The sequence below is a fragment of the Empidonax traillii genome, unplaced genomic scaffold (assembly GCF_003031625.1).
Source record: "Empidonax traillii isolate 1590-97213 ecotype Southwest subspecies unplaced genomic scaffold, ASM303162v1 scaffold403:size524366, whole genome shotgun sequence".
Lineage (NCBI taxonomy): Eukaryota > Metazoa > Chordata > Aves > Passeriformes > Tyrannidae > Empidonax > Empidonax traillii.
This window is the reverse complement of record NW_020955596.1, coordinates 234,715-257,020: the sequence shown is the minus strand read 5'-3', so window position 1 is coordinate 257,020 and position 22,306 is coordinate 234,715.

The following is a 22,306-nucleotide window of genomic DNA, read 5'->3' as shown; positions in this document are numbered from 1 at the left end:
CTTGCTTTAGGCTATGTCCACCTTCCATGCAATGGGAACATGACATACCTATCAGGTCTTCTGGGAGCCCTGATACCCAACAATCCCTCCTCTGTCTACCCACAATTAACATAATGTTAAAAGCCTCTATGAGCCTTTTCAGTGAAAGAAAATTAGAAATAGTTGGAATATTTCTTCCCCATCCTACGCACTCACATAGCTCTGAGCTGCAGCTCTGTTCTAGCAGGGACAAGATCTGGTAAATGCCATGCACTAGGATGGATGGAAGACCCTTAGAAAGAGGTACTGGCAGAAAGAGGTGATGTTTATTTCTAAAGGCAGTGTGTGTACATGCATACAGTTGCGCATATATATATTTTTAAGTTTTTTTAAGAGGAATGCTTTGTGCCTTCTGCTATGCTCCTGAACAACACCCAGCAAAAGATCATCATCAGTAAGAAGAAAAAGAACTTTTTTTTTCTATGAGCTTATATCTTCCTCCTTAAATACCTGGATTTGAAAAGCACATCTCCAAAGCCTCTAGATCTATGTGATGCATAACACAAAGAAGTGACCATTGGGATTGAAGGAATTCAGAAGAGACTGCTCAGCAGCCAGCAATTTGAGCTATTCCTGGTCAAATAAGAGTCTTACATTTCAGCTCACTTTCTAATTTGCTGTGCCTTTACTCCTTTTAAAAGTAAAGGTGCAGCAAACACTGAGCAGAAGGTGAATACATGTGTTCAATTGCTCACCAAGGTCATTGAAGACCCATGGTGGTTTGGCAATATTTTCATTTTACTACTGAAAGCTCACATCTCTGAAAGCCTACTTCAAACCAAGAGCCAATAGTGACCCAATGCCACCAAGTAATCCCAGATTGCAGTAGCGTTATCTCTATTTGATGGCATCATCAAGCAGTGACGAAAATGCCCCTTGCTAGATTTACCAAGTGCATACTATTTCAGAAGCATTTTCAAGCTTTGTACCTTAGAGACAAAAAATGACCTACTTAACTTTTCATCTACCTGTGGAAGACAAGACACTTTCTAGTGCTGTGTGAAAGAATTTTAAAATAGGTTCCATAAAAAAATAAATTCCTGGATGGAGTTTGCAGCAGCAGCAACAAACCTCCCTTGGTATTATCTACTTAACCTCATGCACCACTGCATCAAAACCACAGCTGGTGCAAATCAGAGGCAGCCTGATTTCATTGATCAATCATCAAATGATGACGATTAGCAAGTTGAAGAGAATGAGCCATGTTTCTGAAACCCAGGCAGCCTCCTGCAGCCAGATCTAGGAACGGACAAGTCTGAGCAGAGCAATTCCATGAAAGCCCCAAAATTCAGCAGCGTGGGGTGAAAAAAAGGGGGGGGGAAAGGAAATTATGTAAATAGAAACTTTATTTACCACTTTAACTTTGTTATTTAATCTGTCACTCTGGTTGCACATTAAAATAAATCCAAAGAATGTACTCTGCCAGCCAATCAGGTCATGATAGACACCATGACCAGGCACACAGGCTGCTATATTGCCACCAACCTTCAATCTGGAGCCATATAAAACACATAAATGGGCTGATGGGCTTATTTTCCCTCTAAACAGGCCTTGATAGGCAAGACACCATCATGCTCTGACTGGATAGTCACAGCAGACTGTATGTATGTAGTGCCACCTGTCTCTCCCTTGGGAATGTGCCTCTTTGGGTATCCAATTGCCCTTCCATCTGCAATTCCTACCTGAGTCCATGGAATGGCCTTTATACACACCTGTGTCCAAAGTGCATTGATACAGTCACATGTAGTTTTTTAAGCTTTACACATGAAATCAATATTGTCCTGACATTCCTGGGATGTTTGACCTCTCCATTCTCTGGTAAAAAATAGGACAGAAAAGCAGCCTTGCTGTTCTTCAAAGCGGAGGTGTCAGAGTGATGTTCCTAGTTATTCCAAGGAGGCACTTTACAACTATCCCAAAAAATAAACCATATTTACTTGTTTAATAAGGTACTACCCCACTGAAGGCACATGCACAGACTGGCTGTCAATGTGTGTTAAAAAGTGATGCAGAGAGGAGCTGATGCCAAGGTTAGTCAGCCCCCCTCAGCAAAGCAGGGCCTCCTCGCACAAGTACACTTCCCTACGTGAGGATGTGTTTCACTTGGCCCAACAAACCCATGCTATCAAACCTCTTCAACACAGAGGGATACCTCCTGTTTACCTTGGTGTTTCTGGAAAGAGTTGCTGCTGCAGCTGCTCTAACTATTGTTACAGTTACTTATTCATAAACCAAAACTGAGGGATCAAGAAACTTCAAGATAACTCCCTTCTCTACCCCCAGGCTGCTGGCCAGGGTTAGGTTGGTGCAACCCACTTCAAGGGTTTTCATTTCAGGCCTTACAGTCTGGTCTGCTTTATGCATCAAGAAGAATACACTATGTGGCCTCAGGGACCCTCCCCACCCCTCAACCTATCTTCCTCTTTACACCTGGATCCTGATGAGCCCTTTAGCTTGGTGCTTGTTGAGGGTCTTTCAATCACAGCCATTCCAAACCAACAAAATTCAAGGTTAGTTATTAAAAGAAGGGTGGAGCTTCCAAAATGATTTCCTATAACAGCTAGAATTTAGTTTAAATAAAGCTACTCAGGCAATTATAGTTCTCCCCAGACTGCTGTCAATCAGAAACTTCAGCTATACGGCACTACTGCATCCTTATTTTTGTTCTGTGTCTGCCATATTAGCATGATGCAGGTCAAGCTCATCTTAGGAGGTTCTTATCCACAAATACATGCTATTTTCTAAAACATTAGTCACCTTTTCATCCTACTCAGATCCTAAGTGTATGGTTTTTTTACACCCATAAAAGTTAGATAGAAGCTTTTATTTTCAAGACTTTTCCCCCCTCACGATCTAGAAACATACTAGAAATGGCATAAGACTGCTCAAGAATATTAGTGTATGGTTCAGCTTTGTTTCTAACACTAACTCTATGCATTGATCTTTGAATGAGAGTTATAGATAATACTGTTAAATGCATTAATGAAATCTATTTTAAAGCAACAAAGCAGCAAAACAACACACACAGAGTAAATATATCTTAATTTTGTCAAAAAGGAAGATACTGCAGGTATTTAACTTTCTCCATCCCACTGAGAACACCCACTCTTTCCCACTGATTAGATAAGGCTTTGAAGTATCTAGCTTTGGTCTTCTCCACTGTCTTGTTAAACATCTAAAATAGGCAGTTTAATAACTCCATTAAGAATTCATCTTCCTCATAGGCAGAGAAGGTTTGAAAGAAAGGTGCTTTTCAACTTTGCCTATGTCCAAAACATCCAACTGGCCTGCTTCAGAGACTACAGCAACAGCAGGAGCCCTCGTGGAGGCCAGCTGCTGGACACAGCTTCTGTAGCTGTGGACATGATATATGAGGAAAATTTTGAATGGAGCTTTGTTCAAAAACAGTTTATGACAATTTGTGTATTTTTTCTTCTATTGTTAACCTGCCAGTCAGTAGGGAATTGCAAACAAGAACAGCTAAGTGGAAGAGACAGCTGTGAAGGGACTTATAAAATTCAGAAGTGAGGTATCAGGAAATGAGAGTTTCAGTGTTTATTTGTAATATTTGGTTTAGCACAAAAAAGTAATTCTGAAGATGTAGAAAATGTCAGTTATTCTTTGGAAACTTGTATTCCAAAGGATACATCAGTATTTTGCAGTTATTATATGTCCTGGCCAAGAGGAAGGACTGCCTTGTATTAGCTTTAGTACAGTATGATGGTTTCTGCCTCCAAGATGCTCGATGAGTCATTAAATTATTGAAGAAACAGATGACCAAAAAAACACTCCACAACAACAGAAAAACCCTAAACCACAGGGAAAGGGACTGGGTTTTGCCTTTGACAATCAGTGCAATAAATGAGAAACATCTACTCAACATTAATCATCATCATTAATAGCAAATAGCCTTTTACCTTCATGAAGTAAAATTGCTGGCAAGAACTAAGAAAGAAAACTATTCCTAAAGAAGAGTTGTTCTAGCTTGGTCCAATGACTAGAGGAGGGTCACTTATCTCCAGAATCTAGGGACATTTCATTGCACTTCAGGGGAAAGAAGGTGGGATTTTTATCTTGTAGCACTCCTATGTCTTCTCTATAAAGTGCTTGTCCACTGGATGCAAACCCAGGATACAAGATCCATTCCTATGCCTGTCTTCCCCACTTTCGGGCCAATTGCTTTGGGAACAAGCAAATAGGTCACAGATTCTACTATACAGAGACTGCCACTGACTTCTCTGCCTGAAGAAGTGGAAGTAGACTTCCCAGGACATATTTCCTTTTTTGCTCCCTTTTGCATCATCTTGTGGCCATCTTATTGTTGTAAACCTCTTTTCATCATTCAGTTTGACACTGATCTTTATTGTTATTCAAATTACTTTTAGTACCAAAGCTCTAGTTCTGATCAGTGTAAAACCACACTTTCTGCAAGTATTTCCTCATGGCTATAACCTGCCACCCCAAATCAGCTGTTGCCTTGACACATCAACCTTTGGACTGCACCAGTAATCAGCACAGAAGCATGACCTACTGCAAAACCTCTGACTGAATAATGCTCACAAAAATACCTCTTTCCGGTAGACCGTGGAGAGAATGATGTCATATTTATGACTGAAATAGCTGGAATGAAAAGAATGATTTCACTGATTACTTCAATCAGTGAGATGATTGCCTTTCCTCTTACCACTCCCACTACATTCACAGTCTCCTAAAGCTATCACGAAGGCCAATTCCTTTCATACCAGTCTAAACTAATAAAGAGCCATCAGCCAGCAGAGAGCTATAGAAACAAGCTTGTTTCTTGATGAGAGGTTACAATTTTCCTATAAATTTATCTGTTAAACCCCAGTCTACTGAGATACAAGATAGGCAGGAAGCAACATGAAAACAGCTAGAACTATTGCACTGATTTACCTGGGGTTTCTAAGCAAACTCCAATGCATAGACACAGAGGACAAGATAGTTTTCCTCCTGTGAGACTGAGCATGATTCACCACTGCCCCATTTGCAGCTGTGTTCCCACCACTGCCCAGGGTACCTGCACAGTTACATGATGAGGCAGCAGCAGCAACAACAGCCAGGTAATGCAACACAGCGGTAAAGAAAATCACTTCTCTGAGACACAGCACACTTACAGAAGCCCACAGTAAACAAGTGAGATTGAATTAGCCCATACATTTTGATTTTGGAAGGTCATATAGAAATGCATGCACTAAAGTACCATCTATCCCCTTCATTAAGGGCCACAGGAAGGGCAGAGAATCCACTGATAACAGCTGGTTCGAGCCACAGGGTCTTGTAGTCCATTCTCAGAGGTAAGTTATGTTACAGATTTCTTAATTCTACTGACAGGCCTTTGTGGTTCTGAACTCAGCCAGAAGAGCTTTGTCTGAGTAAATACAGGCCAGCTCCTCCATGAAGTGCCTTCCTTCATACCGTGGTCGCTTCCTGTGAGAGCACAAACTGTCAGTAACAGTAAAACCTTTGAGAAATTCCATCAAGCCCATGGCTCGATACACCTTGTATTTCAAATAACATGTTAGGTATATTGGTTGAGTCTTATTTTCCCTTCCACAGAGATAAATGCAAAGCGAGAAGCATCCAAGAAAATGCAATGGTTGGGACACAGTTAATGAAATGAACTGATTTTAATTCTGGCCCAGTACTTACATCCAAATTTTAAGAATCTTCCTTTAAAGTGTAAAGCTTCTTCGGCATATGGAAATGTTGGTGAATATTCAAATATACATGTACATATAGAAACACAAATATACACGTATGCCTCTGTACATATATTTAACTCAAATATTTATATTTGACTCTGAATAATTTAATTCTTTTAATCAGACTAAAAAAGGGCAATCCAAAACTCAAATTTTCCCTAGTAACAGCACTGCTGTTACTGATAAAAATGACATGGTGGACTCTTTCCAGATTGCCATATTGTAACTGTTAGGGTATAACTGCAAACAGGAACAACGTGTTATCACAATATTTGGTATATCACCTAAACATTTAAAACTATATTGTGTAAACAGCCGAGATAATGTATTAGTTAGGAAGTAACTCAATATCACAGAAGTCCTTTCTAATTACAGGGAAGATTATCTGACAGGTATAATAAAAATGAGAAAACAGAAGTACCGAAGGCACAGAACACAAATACAACTGCAGTGAGTAGGACGAGTCTCTTACCATGTAACAGCTACCACCTTATTTCAGGACATCAGACAAGCAGGTATACTGGGGACAGGTTGAATTGCCAAGGACAGTGGGAAGGCACCCAGTGCAAGAGAGATGCCAGGCACACATAATATGTTGTAACACGCTCCTCTGGCACTCAGTGGAGGTATCTTCACTGACTCTTTTTAACAGAGCTGCCTGAAGGGCTCAGTAACACCACCCCACTCCACAGGAACCACATCCTTGAAAAAAACAAGTCTCTTTTTTCAGTCCCATTCAGGTTTGGCAACACGTAAGTATCCATTTCAAGTAGTTAAGAGCTAAGCAGAAAACCAAAGAAGAGCCACCAGAAACACTGGCCATGGTCCTTGTGGGTCCCTTCCAACTCAGAATATTCTGTGATTTTGTGATTCAATGATTCTAACTACTGAGACCATAAAAATCAGCTCCCTGGAATCACATCATGACACAGATGAATTTAAATCACATCCACTTGTTTCCTGTATGCCACAGTCCACAGACCTTCCCCTGAGGACCTAGACCCTCACCTCAGGTAAAATCAGAGCTTTCCTTTCTCAACAGTAGTTGCCATCTTTCACAGCTAGAAGCATTTGCTACGCCCAAAGCATGTCTAACACATTTTGGGAAGATGAACAGAATATTTTAAGGGATGCTTCTAAGACACAGACAGCTGTATTTTGCACAAAACCCAAAGGGACACAGGAGGATTGAAGTCTCACAGCATCTTCCTAACCCAAATATGGCAGCCCACCACATCCTACTTGGAGGCAGTGATCCATCTGGGTACTTGTACTTCTGCCAGGATGAGGAGCTTTAGGGCAGATGAGGGTGTGAGATTGTTGCTAGCACTACAGGAGGAAAGGGGAGAACTCAAGCAAGAGTTCTGGCTTTTCTCACAGAATGGGTACAGAAAGAGAGTTGGGAGACTTAAAGCCAGAAAGTGGAATACAGCGACTGCATATACGAATATTTGCAGCAAGGAAGTGAAGGTAGCATTTATTTTATATTTATTTAATAAGCTACTGTCCTGAAAAGTGATGTGTCAAATTTTGGAAGTGAGATCATAGATCAGTGACTTCCTCATTCTCATGAGTGACTGAAGAGTGACCATTTACAAGAGCAACTTTACATATTTCCTACTAGGTAGCCACAGTAGGTTTGAAGCCCTTAAACGTAGGAAATGAAGATTGTAATTTTCTTATTTAGTAGGTTTTAATAAAAGGCTGTCTAGCATGAATGTGGAAGGCATTAATATTTATGCCCAACTGAAAGAGGGCTGCTTGTCACTAATTGCCATTCATCTACTGAACACCTTAATCTCTCCAGTCACTACTGCTTGTATTCCTTTTTTTTTAAATTTAACTGCTTTTCTTGTTGTGACCTATTTTCTAGAGAACATATACTCAGCTAACATTGGTAGATCAAATCAAAACTGTAGCTGTGCTTCCTTTGAACAGAGATATGTCATTTGCATTTGCAATATCAGGGTTTTTCTGGTATTTATTTCTAACTGGAAACATTAGATCTGATGGGATGCCTGGCTTAAACTGAGACTCAGTGATCCTTATTATCCAAAGTCTTTTTGGATTACAGCAACCAAAGCTCATTTTCCTCAAAACAGGCTGAAATACCTCTACAAGTAACTCAGTTGCTATCTTTTACACAATAGCCACGTGTTCCACAATACCCAATGAAATTCAGATGGGTTTAGCTCTGCTGATCTGATTTTTGATACATGTGTCCCCTTGCTCTACCTCTGTGGGTTTGCTTGCTGCTTCTGAAGCCTAGTGAAATGTATTAACTTAAATGGTAAAGCTGAAGCCAGAGGGAGGAAACACCTTTGTGATTCTTCCTACTATCAGCTCAGCACAAGACATGTCCAGCTCTGCTTCAACGCTCGGTTTCAGCTCAAAGTTTTTCTACCCTTCCACACATGGCAAAAGAGTATTTACCTTCATGGCCCAGCAGCAGCCCATAGCCTACTCACTGTGTATTCAACTCAGTTTGTATCCTGGGATGACCAGAAGCTATTTTCACCAGATAATGCCAGCAGAGCACTCTGATCCGAAAACCATACGCTGTGGTCCCCCTCACTGTGCTAAACACTCACATGGGAGCTGCAGGAGCTCGGCAGGTACCAACCATTCTGCCCAGGGACAAGGTGCTGCTGACTAGAACAGCGATTTGCAGAGGAGGCAGCCTGATCCATAGCAGTGGCAGGGTCCTGGAAGCAGCTTACAGCAGCATAACGCAACAAACAGGATGTCCACTTGCAGGGGTTCAGCAGGAGCTAGGATCTTTCTTCCCACTGAAGCCAACTTCTTGCAAGAAACGCAATCTTACCTCTCAACTGTACTTAGAGCTTGCCTTCATTTCACTGACTCCAGCTTAAATGGTCTAAGTCCCACCATGTGGGGATTGGATCCCTTGACTTCCAGAACACATGCATTCTCCCTGGCTCCCATAACAGGGAGGCTGTGCATTAAAAAGGGAGATCTGGGATGGGTTTTGGCAGGGGAGCAGGGGCAAGTTTCTGTCTGGCAAAGTCAAACATTCGTGTCTCCCACTGCTGAGCTGCGTTCTTGTCCATACCAACACAGATGGTATTGATCCTTAATGGCTTTAATGGAGCATTGTTTCTCATTATTTAAAAACTTCTCCTTGAGCTTGTGTGTGGCCTGTGCTTTTAGAAGCCCTGTCTCCACTACTTCTCATAAAGACTGTTTTTTATGGGATCGATCACTACATATTTGGATTGATTTTAAAAATATGTCTTCCATGTCACCCCAAAAAGGGCATTGCTGTTAGCCTGTGAACTGCACATATTAGAAGACAAAGTTATTACATAGACAAAGAAATTAGGGCAAAACCTCACTACTAAAAAAGGTTTCATTAAAATCATTTGCTGTAGGCCAAGAGTCCCTTCTAATGATCCACTGAGGTTCCTTCCAACCTGGTCCATTCTGTGATTTTCTGAATATGAGGGCCCTTATAATTAATTTGAAAGGCAGTCCCTGAAGCACTAGAAGATCAAGATTGTAATGGATGTACGCAGATGTATGGCAAACCCATTGCATCAAATTCTTCAAGGCTTCAAGCTGTGGTACAGCCTGCACTGGAAATGATGTGGAAAGAGTTAAAAGCTGTCTATTTTCATTTTACAGAAAACATTTTTTTTTAAGATCCATGGAAAAAAGGTACTATAGCATGTACAATTGTGATTTTGAGCACAATGCTGCATTAGAAAACATGAACTCTGCCTTGTACAAACAAGAAAGAATTGCACCTTTTCCAGCTGGCCTAGAACAAAAATTCTAACCCAATCTACCTGCTCAAGCACGGTCATCCTAGAGCACAATTCAAAAACTAGCAGCGAAGAGGACCAAGGGTAGAAAGGAATGACAAATGAAGGAATGGAAAAAAAATAAACCCAGCCTTACTATGTTTTGCAGATTTTTCTTTAGGCAACCAAAAGACCTTCTAACAACACAGAATGAATGCCCTGTATCACAGGGATCTTGGAGTGCAGCTGATCAGTGAGAAACTCAAGTACTGCAGGTTCATTTGGGTGGATATTCTTGAGAGGAGAGAGCTTTGGTTCTGGAACAGTGACTCAGTATTCAGGTGTAGTACTTTTTCAGAATAGTCATCTGTATTTTGGGGGAGAGAGCAAGCCAGAATAAAGGACTGAAAGCCAAAGAAATCCTATCACATTACCCCACTGATAACCAAACTCACTATTAAAGAATTAACAGACTTAAGCCAGTCAACAGTTCCAAAGCAGCCAGGCCTGTGTCCCAGTTTAAAAAAGTAGCCACTGCTACTGCTGTTTGTGTGACATTTCAATCTAGTGAAATGCTTCTCTGTCTCTAAGCTGCTTTTGGAAAAGCAGATGTAAGTTCCTCAGTCACTTAGTCCTGAAAAAGTCTACCCTGCTTATATTAATTGAAAGCAGAATAACATTACAGATCCTAATTACCACTAGATGCAGCAGAGGGTTCCATATCATATATGTGTGATGTCTAGTGAGCAAGTGGCAGATGTTAGTCATCTCACTTAACATGCAGCTGACAGAGCTTTCCCTCACAGCAGATGATTATGGTGAAAAAGAACCAACCACAAATACTGCTTGGACCTAAACTGTCCTTTGCAGAAGCATTTCTAGGCTTCTAGTTGACCTGTTTTGGTTTAATTTGGTTTTTTTGTTTTGTACCCTCCACCACTGATTCCCAGAGGCCAACCGAGATTTCTGTGGAGCTAGAACAGCCTCACATTTTTCCAGGGCTGCTGAATGACTATAAAAGGTAAAGGCAAAGCTGTAAGCAGTTATTTTGTGAAGTAAAACGGATAAACCCCCACAGAGACAGCCAAAGCTGACAGAGGCACACACACACAATTACTACAGCATATCTCGGAGCAGGCCCAATTCTCCCCAAGTTGTGTTAGACTACAGCTGTGCCCTATGGCTGCTGGCAGCATTACTAAGTGACCACCACAGACATGTCTGTCAGGTGATTAAGAACACCAATAAATATCTGTCAAAAAGTCTTCCCATCAAGGGGTAGCTGCCTTGTCAGGAGAACCTCACGGCTGGCAGGTGGTTGTTGTGGACCAGCACCAGCAGCCAGCTGTGCCCGGCTGAAACCCATCAATCACCGCAAGTTGTTCCTTAACTCTTAAGCACTGGCAGCATTACAAGAGCACTCTATTAAATATGAATATCTTATGGTGTTAAGCTGCCACCCTCTATAAATAGTGAGGTATTCATTTAAATCATTTTATTGGAATATAGAAGCCGGGAAATATCTTGCTTTGGGATTTGAATATTTATGGCCATTTGCGATGTTCTACTGCTCGGTAAGCTCCCCTAAATGGTTGGCCGCTTCTTCCATCAAAAACTCATTTTATTTTTCTCAAGCACTGCAGAGCTGTATTGCAGAAGTTGCAAACACAAAGACAGCTGCAACTTGGGCTTTATAAGAAAAAAATGTTTTAGAAATAGGATGGATTTTTGTACGTATTTAGCCAAAAGGCTCACATCTGATTGTAGTTAAATGAAGGACTTATTATAACTAATGACAATAAAGCAAATTAGAATAAATCCTTTAATAGTCTTGCCTGGAACATCAGTTTGTCCCCTGAGTGTTTTTATCAACATCTGTGAGACGCAGCTGCACTCACCTTGAAATTTGTGTTGATGCTTGCTCAGATAATCAGTTCTGTGTTAAAGTGGTAAAGAACTACAGTTAAACTCTGTGGAGGAAGACAACAAGAGAAGGCACCAAGTTTACTTTTTTAATGTAGGATTTTGCTTCCTTTATTGCTTTTTCTTTCTCCTTTGTCTTAACTAGAGTCAGGACTTGCAGGAGAATGTTGACCAAAGTTACCTGATTGGAAATTACCACTACAGAATAAAAAGTTTTTGTAAAGCGAGGATTAGTTATCCACTAGCTCCTCTCTCCAGTCTACAAATGTGTGCAGATGTGTGACCTTTTCAGAAAGACATGCTAACTCACTCTCTGCATTTGTGGTGAAGGCTTCCTCAAATTTTGCAGCAGAGGCAGTGGGTTCTTCAGTGACAGCCATGCAACCAAGGCTTGCTTCAGGTTTACAACAAACTCTGTGTTTCAATACAGCTTGCTCATAAGAAGATTTTTGTACATGCCCTGCACCTCTGTAGATACACCCAGCATTATTCCTGGGTTCAATGAAACAAATGCTCTAAAGAGCTGGTCAGTCTCATGTATTTGCCAATGCTACCAAGGAGTGCAAAGACAAGGAGAGAAGCACTGCATCTCTGCCAAAACTCCAGCCTTTTCCTCCATTTCATTTGGGGGAAAAATCAAAATCGAAGTGTACAATTCTGAAGAGGAGAGAGAGAGCCCTTTTCTTTCTTGCACAAGAAAACTGCACAACTTGGTTCAGCCGCATATTTTGCAACATAGCCTTTTTCCTGCCCTTTAATACTCAAGAGACCACAGAAATCAGAGTGCTTTCAGCAATCTAAAAAGACCTAATGGTAAAGGAGAGCGTGACATTTCACAGTAAGACAAGGGGGTTAAGAATAACCTCTATTTTTCCAATTTCATACTGGCTTCCACCTAGGGTGGAATGGCCATTATGGATACAAAGCACATTTACCCTGTCCCAGATGCACTGGGTTTTGTATTTCCTCTCTGCAGATTTCCCACTCCAAGAGCAGCCGGATTGCTGTAACCATGGAAACCACTCATGGCAAATTCCCTCAAAACACAAAAGCAGAAGGATGTAAAGGAATAAACATTTTAAGAAGGTTGTATGCAAAGAGAAAGACAGCATCGTATCTTCATAAATGCGAGACAGGAGAAAACCACAGTATTTTCGTGCTGGAAGTTTAACTCTCAGGCTGGTTACCTTCCTCACTGGACAGGTAGCATTAGACAAAGTCCTCTGTTTTATGAGTTAATTACAACCTTGCCTCATGCCTAGGACAGATGTACTTTGAATTCAAAAAAGTAACTTAGCTTTTTGCCTTCAGAAATAAAAAATAAAGGTATGCTCCTGAGTAAAATCATAACAAAGGTAGAGTCATAACTGAGCAGACCTTGGTCCAGCCAGTTCAGTTTTCTGCCTCCAAAAGTATCTGTAAATGAGGTAAAAACCACGTATCACTGGAAGGCACTTTCACCTTAATACTCTCCCTAGCTTTAGAGGATTCCCTGGTTTATCTAGACAGTAGAGCTCAAAGAAGCTCAAAGAGCTCTATCCCAAACACTTTTCCAGGCTCCTTTCCAAACCATCCTCTGGCAGGCAGTACAACAAGCCTCATTCACTCCACATGAACAACCACCTTCTGTTTGCATTGAGCCTACCTCCTAGTACTGTCACTGATGGGCCCCTGTTCTCACGTGAGAAGAAATAACAATCAATCAATCTCTATTCCCCTCCCTCCTATGTCACTCATGGTTTTTCACATCTCTATAAAATCATGTATCTACCCTTGGAAAAGGACAATGTAAAGCTCAGCCTACTTAACTGTTCCTTGAAAGAGATCATCTCATACCTTTGCTCACACGCATTACCTTTCTTCAGAATTTCTTCTGCTGTGTAATACATCTTGAAAGGAGAGGATCAGAATTGCTTGCAGGGAGTGAAACTTGCAGTAGCTTGAAACAAGCAGTAGCTTTTTTACCTCTGTTGTTTTTCCACAAAGCAATAGTAATAGTATTTAATCTTTTATTCCATTGCTACTGAGCACTAAACTGATGGTTTCATGGAACTACTATAAACTCACAATTTCACTCTTATGTAATAATAACAAAGTCTTAGCTCAGAATACTATATGTGAAGTCAAGATTACTTTTACATTTGTCTGCTCTGAATTTCACCTCTTATCTTAATATCCCTCTCTCACATTCAGCAGATCACTTTTCAGTCTACCTTTGAACTCTTCCAGAGCACTTGGGTAATTAGTACCAGCTCTGGCAATCAGTTAATTTTCATTTTCTTTATTTGTACCTCAACCTATTCCATAATTAATTCAAATTTTAGGTTGATCATTTGCTGAATCACTGCTAAAAATAATGGCAGAGGGAGTCTCCCTAACTTTTTCTACAGTGAGCAAACACAAATAATCATGTCTGCAACAGTCTTGTACACAGGGCTAACAGCTGGCTCCACCAGCCCTCTGGTGAGCTTTTTATTCTTGGTGTTAGGCCCTGCAGACTCTCCTTCACCTCCCAGGGCCCTGACACCCACTGTCCAAGGCCAGTTCTGAGATGGTGATACTGTGTGACTTTGAAGCCGACTGCTGGGAGCAGAGCTGGCAGAAGCCTTACGGGGAGCCTCTACTCCTTCCAGTGTCTTAAGCTCAAGCCCTTGTTCTTGGTCCCTGCCCAAGCTTTGCTCTAGAAGGCCCTGTGTCCACCCTTGCCCCTTGCAAATCTGAACCCTGACCCAGTAACAGAACTTCCCAGCCTTGTCATGAGGGACTGATCCAGCAAGCTGGACTCCAGGCTGCTCCTGGTCATCATCACTCAACTGACTCTGCCCTCTCTGCCCGTGACCCACAGTGAGGGCACTGTCCTACCGGCTTTACTTCACCTTCTCTCCTGGCTTCCTGAGCCCTGTGGAGCAGCCTCAGGCTCATTGCTACGTGGCAGACAGGGTGGAAGGAGGACCAGTTCATTTTCCTATCTGATTTTCATATTTATATTATATTATAGGTTTCAAACTCATGATGACTAAACCTGAGGAATGGTTTTGGAGTGAGACGTAGAGAGGAGGAAAAAGGGGACCTCCAGTTAATTCTGGTGTTAGCAGAGGAGGCTCTGTGTCTGTGTACACCACACGTTCCCCGTGCTTGACCTTGATCTGGTTGCTTAACTGCTCCCTGTCAGCCTCTCTTGCTCTAAAAAGGGATTAAACTTTTCTCCTGAGAACAAAAGAACGCTCCTTCCTTCCTTCCTCCTGCCCTGCCTGTAACAAATGTCAACAGCAACAGCCCTGACTGGAGCTGGGAAAAATTGGAAGTTTGCCATTAACTTCAGCAAGTTAAGAAAGAGGCTTCATTTACAGGCCAGAAACAACATGAGCTTTTCTGTAGAAAATCTTCTAGAGAAAAGATTATAGTCCCTCTCCATGTTCAACATGTATAAATACACTAGCACATGGTTGGGCAACAGATATCATCCCTAAGCCTTGTTAAGATACACTTAAAAACTTGCAGAAAACAGCTTTTCATTCTGAAGCACTAAAAATTTACTAGTGACTATAATACATTAAAAGGCTTGTGTCAATGTAGCCAGCTTGTAGCCTCAGCAAGCAGGTTTTCCTTTAAAAAAAAAACAACACCAAAATCTGTAGTTTGGCAACAATTTTACTACGCCAAGCTACAAAGGAGATGCCCTGTAGTCTTCCACCGACTATGCTTTAGAAAATTGTCTCCTACGGTACTAATTATCAAATGGTCTTCAAAAAGAATTCTAATGCAGTTTTGATAACTGCGTTTTGAGGTACACATAGAGGCACAAAAAGTTAAAAATAAAAGCCAGTCTAAGCTCTATAGTCACATTTCAGCAAGCTGTAAGTAAACTTCTGCAAGGGCCGCAGAAGCAGGGAGAGCACCTCGGAAAGACAGGTTATCAAAACACCAGGTTTTATTGATGTAAACTCCACCTATGATATTAAGATACCATTTTTCCTGATTCTACGTAAGAAAACTATTGCAGTTTTACAGTGCTCTGCATTTCAAGATGCGTGTTTTTCCATCTTCTCTCCTTTCCTCTCTCTTTTGTTGCACCTTTCTTAGTGGTAAAGTGACAAGAGAGCAGCAGGGAGAAAAACAGTGATACAAATATCAGGGGGGAGAAAAAGAAAAACTGGAATATATCTTCTTATAATTAAACTGTTCAGGGTGAAAATTGTCTTAAGAAAAGTCCTGCCATAATGGCATGTGTAGAAATATATGGAAAGCCAGGCCTGGAGGCTGAAACACTATTTGTGGGTTGATTTTTTTTAAACTGATATTGTTGGTAGTGATTTTAGGAATATGGTAAAACTTATGAGGGAAGTCTGTACCTGAAAGTTTCATGTTTTCTCCCCCCAGCCCTTTCACGTCAGTTGTACTTAATAAAACACAATTCCCTGCAACATTTGCCCCTTAAAAAAAGCTGGCATACCCACATTCATGTCTATTAATGTTTAGTTCAGCTGCCTAAAATATTTATCTTAAATCAGATTCCAGTGTCATCTCTAAGATTAAGCAGCACTGGCACTAACAGAGTAAAATGAGAACAAGCACGGTGATTTTGCCACTTTTAAATTTTAGCATTAGTCCTGCATTTGACTGTTCTGACTTGGCTTCTGAAAAGGGAATTTCATACTGTATCTACCCAGAATATGGGAAAGGTTATTGATAATAATAATTTAAGTGGATTACAAGATGGTCCTCAGCTCTGCAGATTAAATGGAATAAGGACTTGGAATTCTGGTCCAAAAGTCTTCCCAGAAAGGGCTTAATATTTACTACATAAAACTGGACAACACGTCATAGTCAAAGGAAGAGGTTCTAAGGAATCAGTATTTTTCACTGTATGTCGTATCCTTTCTCTCAGGTTCTTGCAATTCTAAAGGTTTAAATTGTTGTGCCAGATCTAAAGAGAGACATAAACAAGCCTTACATTTCATACACCACACTGTAGATTTAAGGTGGTGCATCTACACTGGCTAACTGAGCAGCAGACCCTGCTACAAGCCCTGTGCTGACACCAATTTAGAGGTGAGTTATTTGGGAATAGCTTGGTATATAAATACCATATAGGACTGTGCAGAGCAGAAACATCTTGAGTCCTGATCTAAGCAGGAATTCAATTTCACCGCTTTCTGAGGTGTGGAAACAGCCAGGTGGAAGCTGCATTTCCCACCTGGGGAAATCATTCCTATGCTCTAGAAAGCTCCCTACAGGCTTTAATTTCCCAGAGTAACAGTTCTTCCAAGTGTGTGCCACAAACATCTCCTTTAACCAAGAATTCAACATTCGTGAGTGCTGTGGGTGTCTATGTTTCTAATCTGTAGCTGTGCCCTCCACTGCAGTCATAAGCTGTGGACAGCTATTTTTAGCACAGCAGCCTGGAGTCCCATTTGATGTGTGTTCTGTTGTAGGCTGCTTCAGTGACCAGAATGATAACAGTACCATGTACAAGAAGCATAATTTCCCTCTTCAGACAAATTGAACGTGTTAGGGGAGGTTTCCAAGTGAGAGAATGTAACTGGATATAAACTGGAAAATATCCATCTTCCTTCACAGCTATTAGTGAATCTTGCAACTGCTCTGCAACTCTCTTCTGACTCACTCAGATGTATAATTCTTTGCTCTGTTGCTTGCTTCTTAAAAATCCTGTCTGGCATTGTACCTTTATGGAAAATAAGGTCTGTTCTACATGCAAATGCTTCAGACACCCTAAGCTGAAGTCCTGTAGGTTCATTTTATATTGCTATAGTACTTGTTACTGTATCCCTCGACTGGCATTCTTGCCCCTGTTTCAGTAACATCCACTTATAGGCATTAGCAGCCAGCTTTTTCTCCCCTCAGTCATGCATCTAATCACCCATCCTCCACAGCTGGCTTGCCACCGTTATCATTTCTCAAGTTGTTAAGCACAAAGGAGGCAAATTTAATCATGAGTCTTCTCACAGCTCAGAAACTGCAGTTCTACATGTTTCAGTGCAGACTGGTTAAATGTTCTTGTTGTCTCCTCAGCTTGAGGAGTGGTACTCCCAGCCCTCTTAACTGGTTCACAAGTAAACCCCAGGGTATTTTGATATTTTGCCATCTGCACTTTAGTAGTGATTAAGGAGAAGGGGGATCGAAATTGTTCTGAGAAATGTATTGCTTGTACATTTTTCATGACTAGCATCAGTGACTGTGCAGGCTCCATAGTATTGTCCCAGCTATCAAAGCCCTGACTTTTACGGACCTCCTTCCAGGGAATACCTCCACTCTCTCTCTCCAGCAATGATCATATTTACTACCTGGAGCCACAGGTTATAATGCTAATATGGGTTGAAGTTTGTGATTACTATAATGTCAGCTTGTTTGCTGGATTAGATATTCACAAAGTGTACAGAGAGAGGATACCAACAAGCTGTTTCAAGTGAACTGCCCATTGATAAAATTTCTACCAATACAGGCTGGAATCAGAAAGGAACACAAGCCAATCTCCCAGTCATCAAAGCCTGTAAATTGATAATTTTTGGAAGCTACATGTGAACAGAAGTTGTCATTTTATTCTAAAAACCAGGGCAACATTTATCATAAATATCAATGTCACATCAGTGTTTTCTAGCAGCTGAGTCATCAAGCAGCCATACTCTCCAGAACAAGCTAACTATACTATTAACTCCCATGTTGCACAAAGAGTACATGTTCCCACACACGCAGCCTCTGTAGACATCTCTGGGAAGTGCGTCCCTATAATAGGAAAAGTCATGCTTACATAAGGAATGCTTGTAAAGATGAGGTTTATCACAATAAGCAAAACAGTGAAACTTGCTGTGAACAAAGCAGGGTGGTGACAACACCACTTCCCAACAGTACCTCTCAAGAGTCATCCAGTGAGCATCAGGCACCACACTCATCACGTCAGAGGGCAGCCCAGGAAATCTCCACAACAACTCAGGAGCAGGTCTAGGGTCAGCAGCTCTTGTAGTCCATCTTCAGAATGCTAAAGGCCCTGGGCGGAGCTGAAGCACCGCCCCTGCTGAGAGGGTATCCTTGAGGTCCTGGGTGTGGTCCCAGGTGTGAGTGGTCAAGGCAATCCAAGCTGTGAGCGCCCTCACCTGCAGCCACCTGCATTTTTAATCCTACACACATGGACGTGACTTATGCACGATAAGGTGCATGGGGAACTAAAGTGAAACAGAATTACTAAACCCTCTACGTGATCCGAGTGGTGGTTTAAAGAACCAAGCACAATAAATTTTGTTGTTGCAGAACGTCTGTTTCCAAAAAGTTCAGCACATTCACCTTATGCAAAGGCACCTGCTCAGACACAGACATCTTCTCCTTTCAACAAAACCAGCCAGGGCTAATACTGTTCCTTGCAGAATAGTGGGTGAGGAACTGCATGATTCAGCACCTGGACACTGCCAGTACTAGAGCACACGAGCCTGCCCCCACTCTGACAAAGATGAATTACTGCAGCTTGAAGACTGAAACTATTCCTGCAGATCTCCTCTGTTTGCATTACAATCCTTTCCTTATTTCTCAGTCCCTCTCCTTCCAAGCCATCCTGACGCTTCCTGACCCTCCCTTCCACACACCCCCACTGGTTGTTTTTCTATCTGAAGGTCACTTCAAGGTGGTTGGATGCAGCACGTGTCACTGTGCTAAACTGCTGAAGCCAGCTCCCATGAGACAAAAGGAACTTGGCAAAATTCAGGAAATTTCTCTTTTGAAATGAGTGCATGTTCATTCAAAAGTCATGGAACCTGTTCAACTTAATTTTAATGGCTACAAGGGAAAATAATGGACAATAGTTGTTTTGCTGGTGGTGGTGCTGACGTTTTGGTTTTTTTTCATTTTACATAACAAAGTTGGCTTCTGGTACATGTAATTATTTCTATTTCCAGCCTGCCCGGTACAAGGTGATACAGCTAAACAAGATTACTTGCAGATGGTTTCCAGACTAAACTACAATGCTAAATGAAGTAACTTACTAATGGAAAGTACTAAAGCTTCTTGTAGCCCCCCAGAACACTGGAGGCATTTTAAGGTTACTGCACAGAGATTTGTAGAGAGGACCACGTTCCTCCAAGGAGTTGAGAGCCTCCTGTGAGATGCGAGGGCAGCCAAAGGAGTCTCAGTGGTTCACAGGGCCTTATAAACACACACTTTGCAACTGTTTCCAAGTATTTGTTTTTGCCATGTTGTGTCAGAAACAGCTGTACCAGAGGGACATGCAAGGTTTTACACAGAGCACCAACATACGCTGTAGAAGATTTTAGTTAATCATCTTTTATTTTTTTGAAGTTCACTTGAAAAAACACACACAGAGCTGATGCTGGGATGTTTTTAATCAAGATTCAGTGTTCACATTTGGATTTTCTTCTTGCCATTATATCAGCTGTCATTTCTATCAAAAAGTTTCTCAAAATTGTTTAACGTAATTTAAGGACCAGAAGATGGGTGCTGAAGGCATCTACGTAGCCCAGGCTGGGGCTGGGGTCTAATCAAGGACTTTCTGGAGGTAGTGGGCCCTTGTGCAGTTGAGAGACAATCTCATACCAGCCAAATCTCCAGTTCAGACGTGTAGGTAGCCTCACAAGACAACAGAAAATTAATTTTACTACTCTGCAAAGTTAGACGAGGTATCTTTAGAGAACAAGAAGCTTTTCTCTAAATCCTTACCTGCGCAGGTTGTATTAACAGCAGCCTTTCAAGCGAAGAACAACCACCAAGTCTGTAGCAACTCCTGTCCTATGGTGCAAGGCATCTGACTACTAGATGTTTTCCTAGGACGAAAACTAATCCCTGAAAAATTCTGTCTCAGCCACCTCTTAGAGTTCCATTACTTATTCTGTGACACCAAAGTTCAAGTTGTTCTTTCTCTCAACAGGGCATGGTGGGGTTATATATATTAATTGTAAGAAATATAGGCACAATAACAGGGATTGAGAAAGCCCAGAAAGTTTGAATTCATACAGTTCAATAGTAAATGTATCCCAGCAATTTCCATATCTTCACTACTGCTTTGGACGTTTAGGCAAATGCAAATTCTCCATTTGTTGAATCTAGATATATTATGTATATTACATTGGTATTTTGCCCTTACCTGAATCCTCCAAAGTAGGTATTACTAACAAAGTAATTAGAATGAGAATGGTTTTAGAACTAGAAAAAATTACCTGACAGCACTGAAAATGGGAATGCTCTGTGTGCTATAAAACTTGGGAACTGCACTTCAGGATGTCAACATTTCCATAAGAAAGCAATTGCATTGATGAAAGATGATAGGTAAAATAGCCTGAAAATTTGTGTATGTGTGGGGAAGGGAGTTCAGAGATAGTTAGTTGACTGGAACAGGAATGGATATTATTATAATAAACCATTAGAAAATGTTCTTCCTTTTTTCTTTTTTTTTTTTTAGAGTTTGTTGCTGAGCTACAGATTATTGCTGTTATAAAGAATGGCCTTGGAACTGAAGACTAAGCTTTTAAAAAGTAGTTGTTGTAACAAAAAAAAAATAACAGACTGGTGGACAAAACATAGCATAGTGTGATACGCTCTCTCTTCCCTAGCTCTCATAAGACTTGGCAACATTATAATGCCAGCATATTTCATGACTCGAAAAATAAAAAACAAATTATTTTGTCATCATTGCTCCTGCCAAGAGACACATACCTCCCGCTCCTTCACTAGAAACCAGCATACTTCATCTCTGCTCTGCTCATGAAGCTAATAGCCAGGACTGGTACATGTGATCCCCACGCAGCGTGCCAAAGGGAGCAGCCAAAGCTGTAGAGACAATACAGACCAGCTCTTCAACAACACAGCTCTTATATAGGAAGCATCTTTGCATTGTGGAGAGGAGCATGGGGATAAAATTCTTGTGCCACTTGTTTCCATTAATCAATAGGTTAACAAATAAGTAATTCTAAAAAGCACATGTTAATTGTTATGTTTCTGATGAACCACAGCCCCATCACCCAGTCGGATGGCAGCACTTGGCATCCCCCAAGATGCATCTGTGCGGGTCTGGGCATGGGGGATTTTGCCTGCTCCAATGCCTCAACAGGGCAGAGGTCTTGTTTAGAAATCTAAACCATGAAATTTTATTTCAGCTACATTCTTCTTAAAGGATGAAAGACTGATGTTTGTTTGAATGGTTTTTTTGGATGCAATAACACAGCAAGTACTGAATTCTGCTCCATATTTCAGGTCCCTAGAATATAAGAGTACCTGGCAAAAATAAATGTACTTCCAAAACATGCAGGACAAAAATCCTTAGCATTCAGCATCTGGGCTCCAAGGGCACCCACAGGTCTGGCTGTCCCTATTGGCCCCTGGGTTTCCCACACCTGCCCATGGTCACCATGTGAGCCCCCTCCAGCCCATCAGCCTCTGCCCCAGTAACACTGCAGCAAGGCTGGTCTCACACTCCCTAGAGCAGACCCACGTCCTAGCTTGTCCTTGGCCCATTCCCATCCTCAGGAAGGTCCCTCATGCCTGAGGCTGCCCTGGTTCCCTGCTCCTGGCGGGGTGGTGGGACAGGCCCTGGCTGCCCAGCTCTGCCCTGACAGCCCCATGGGAGCCCCTGCTTCCACTGGCCCTCATGGGGCCCTGGAATTCAGCTTGAGAAATGCACGCAGATTAGCTGGTTTTCATATGAGCAATTTGGTTGTACATTTTAAAAATTGGCAATGCTTATCTATTTATTTTTTTAATACGTGCATTTTAAAGTGCTTTAAAAGATAAGTAGTTATCATGTGGTTAATAATTCATGGAAAAATTCAAATGAATCAGAGGACAATATTGCATCACAAGCCAATGACGCTGCTTTTCAAAATATTACTCAAGGAAAAG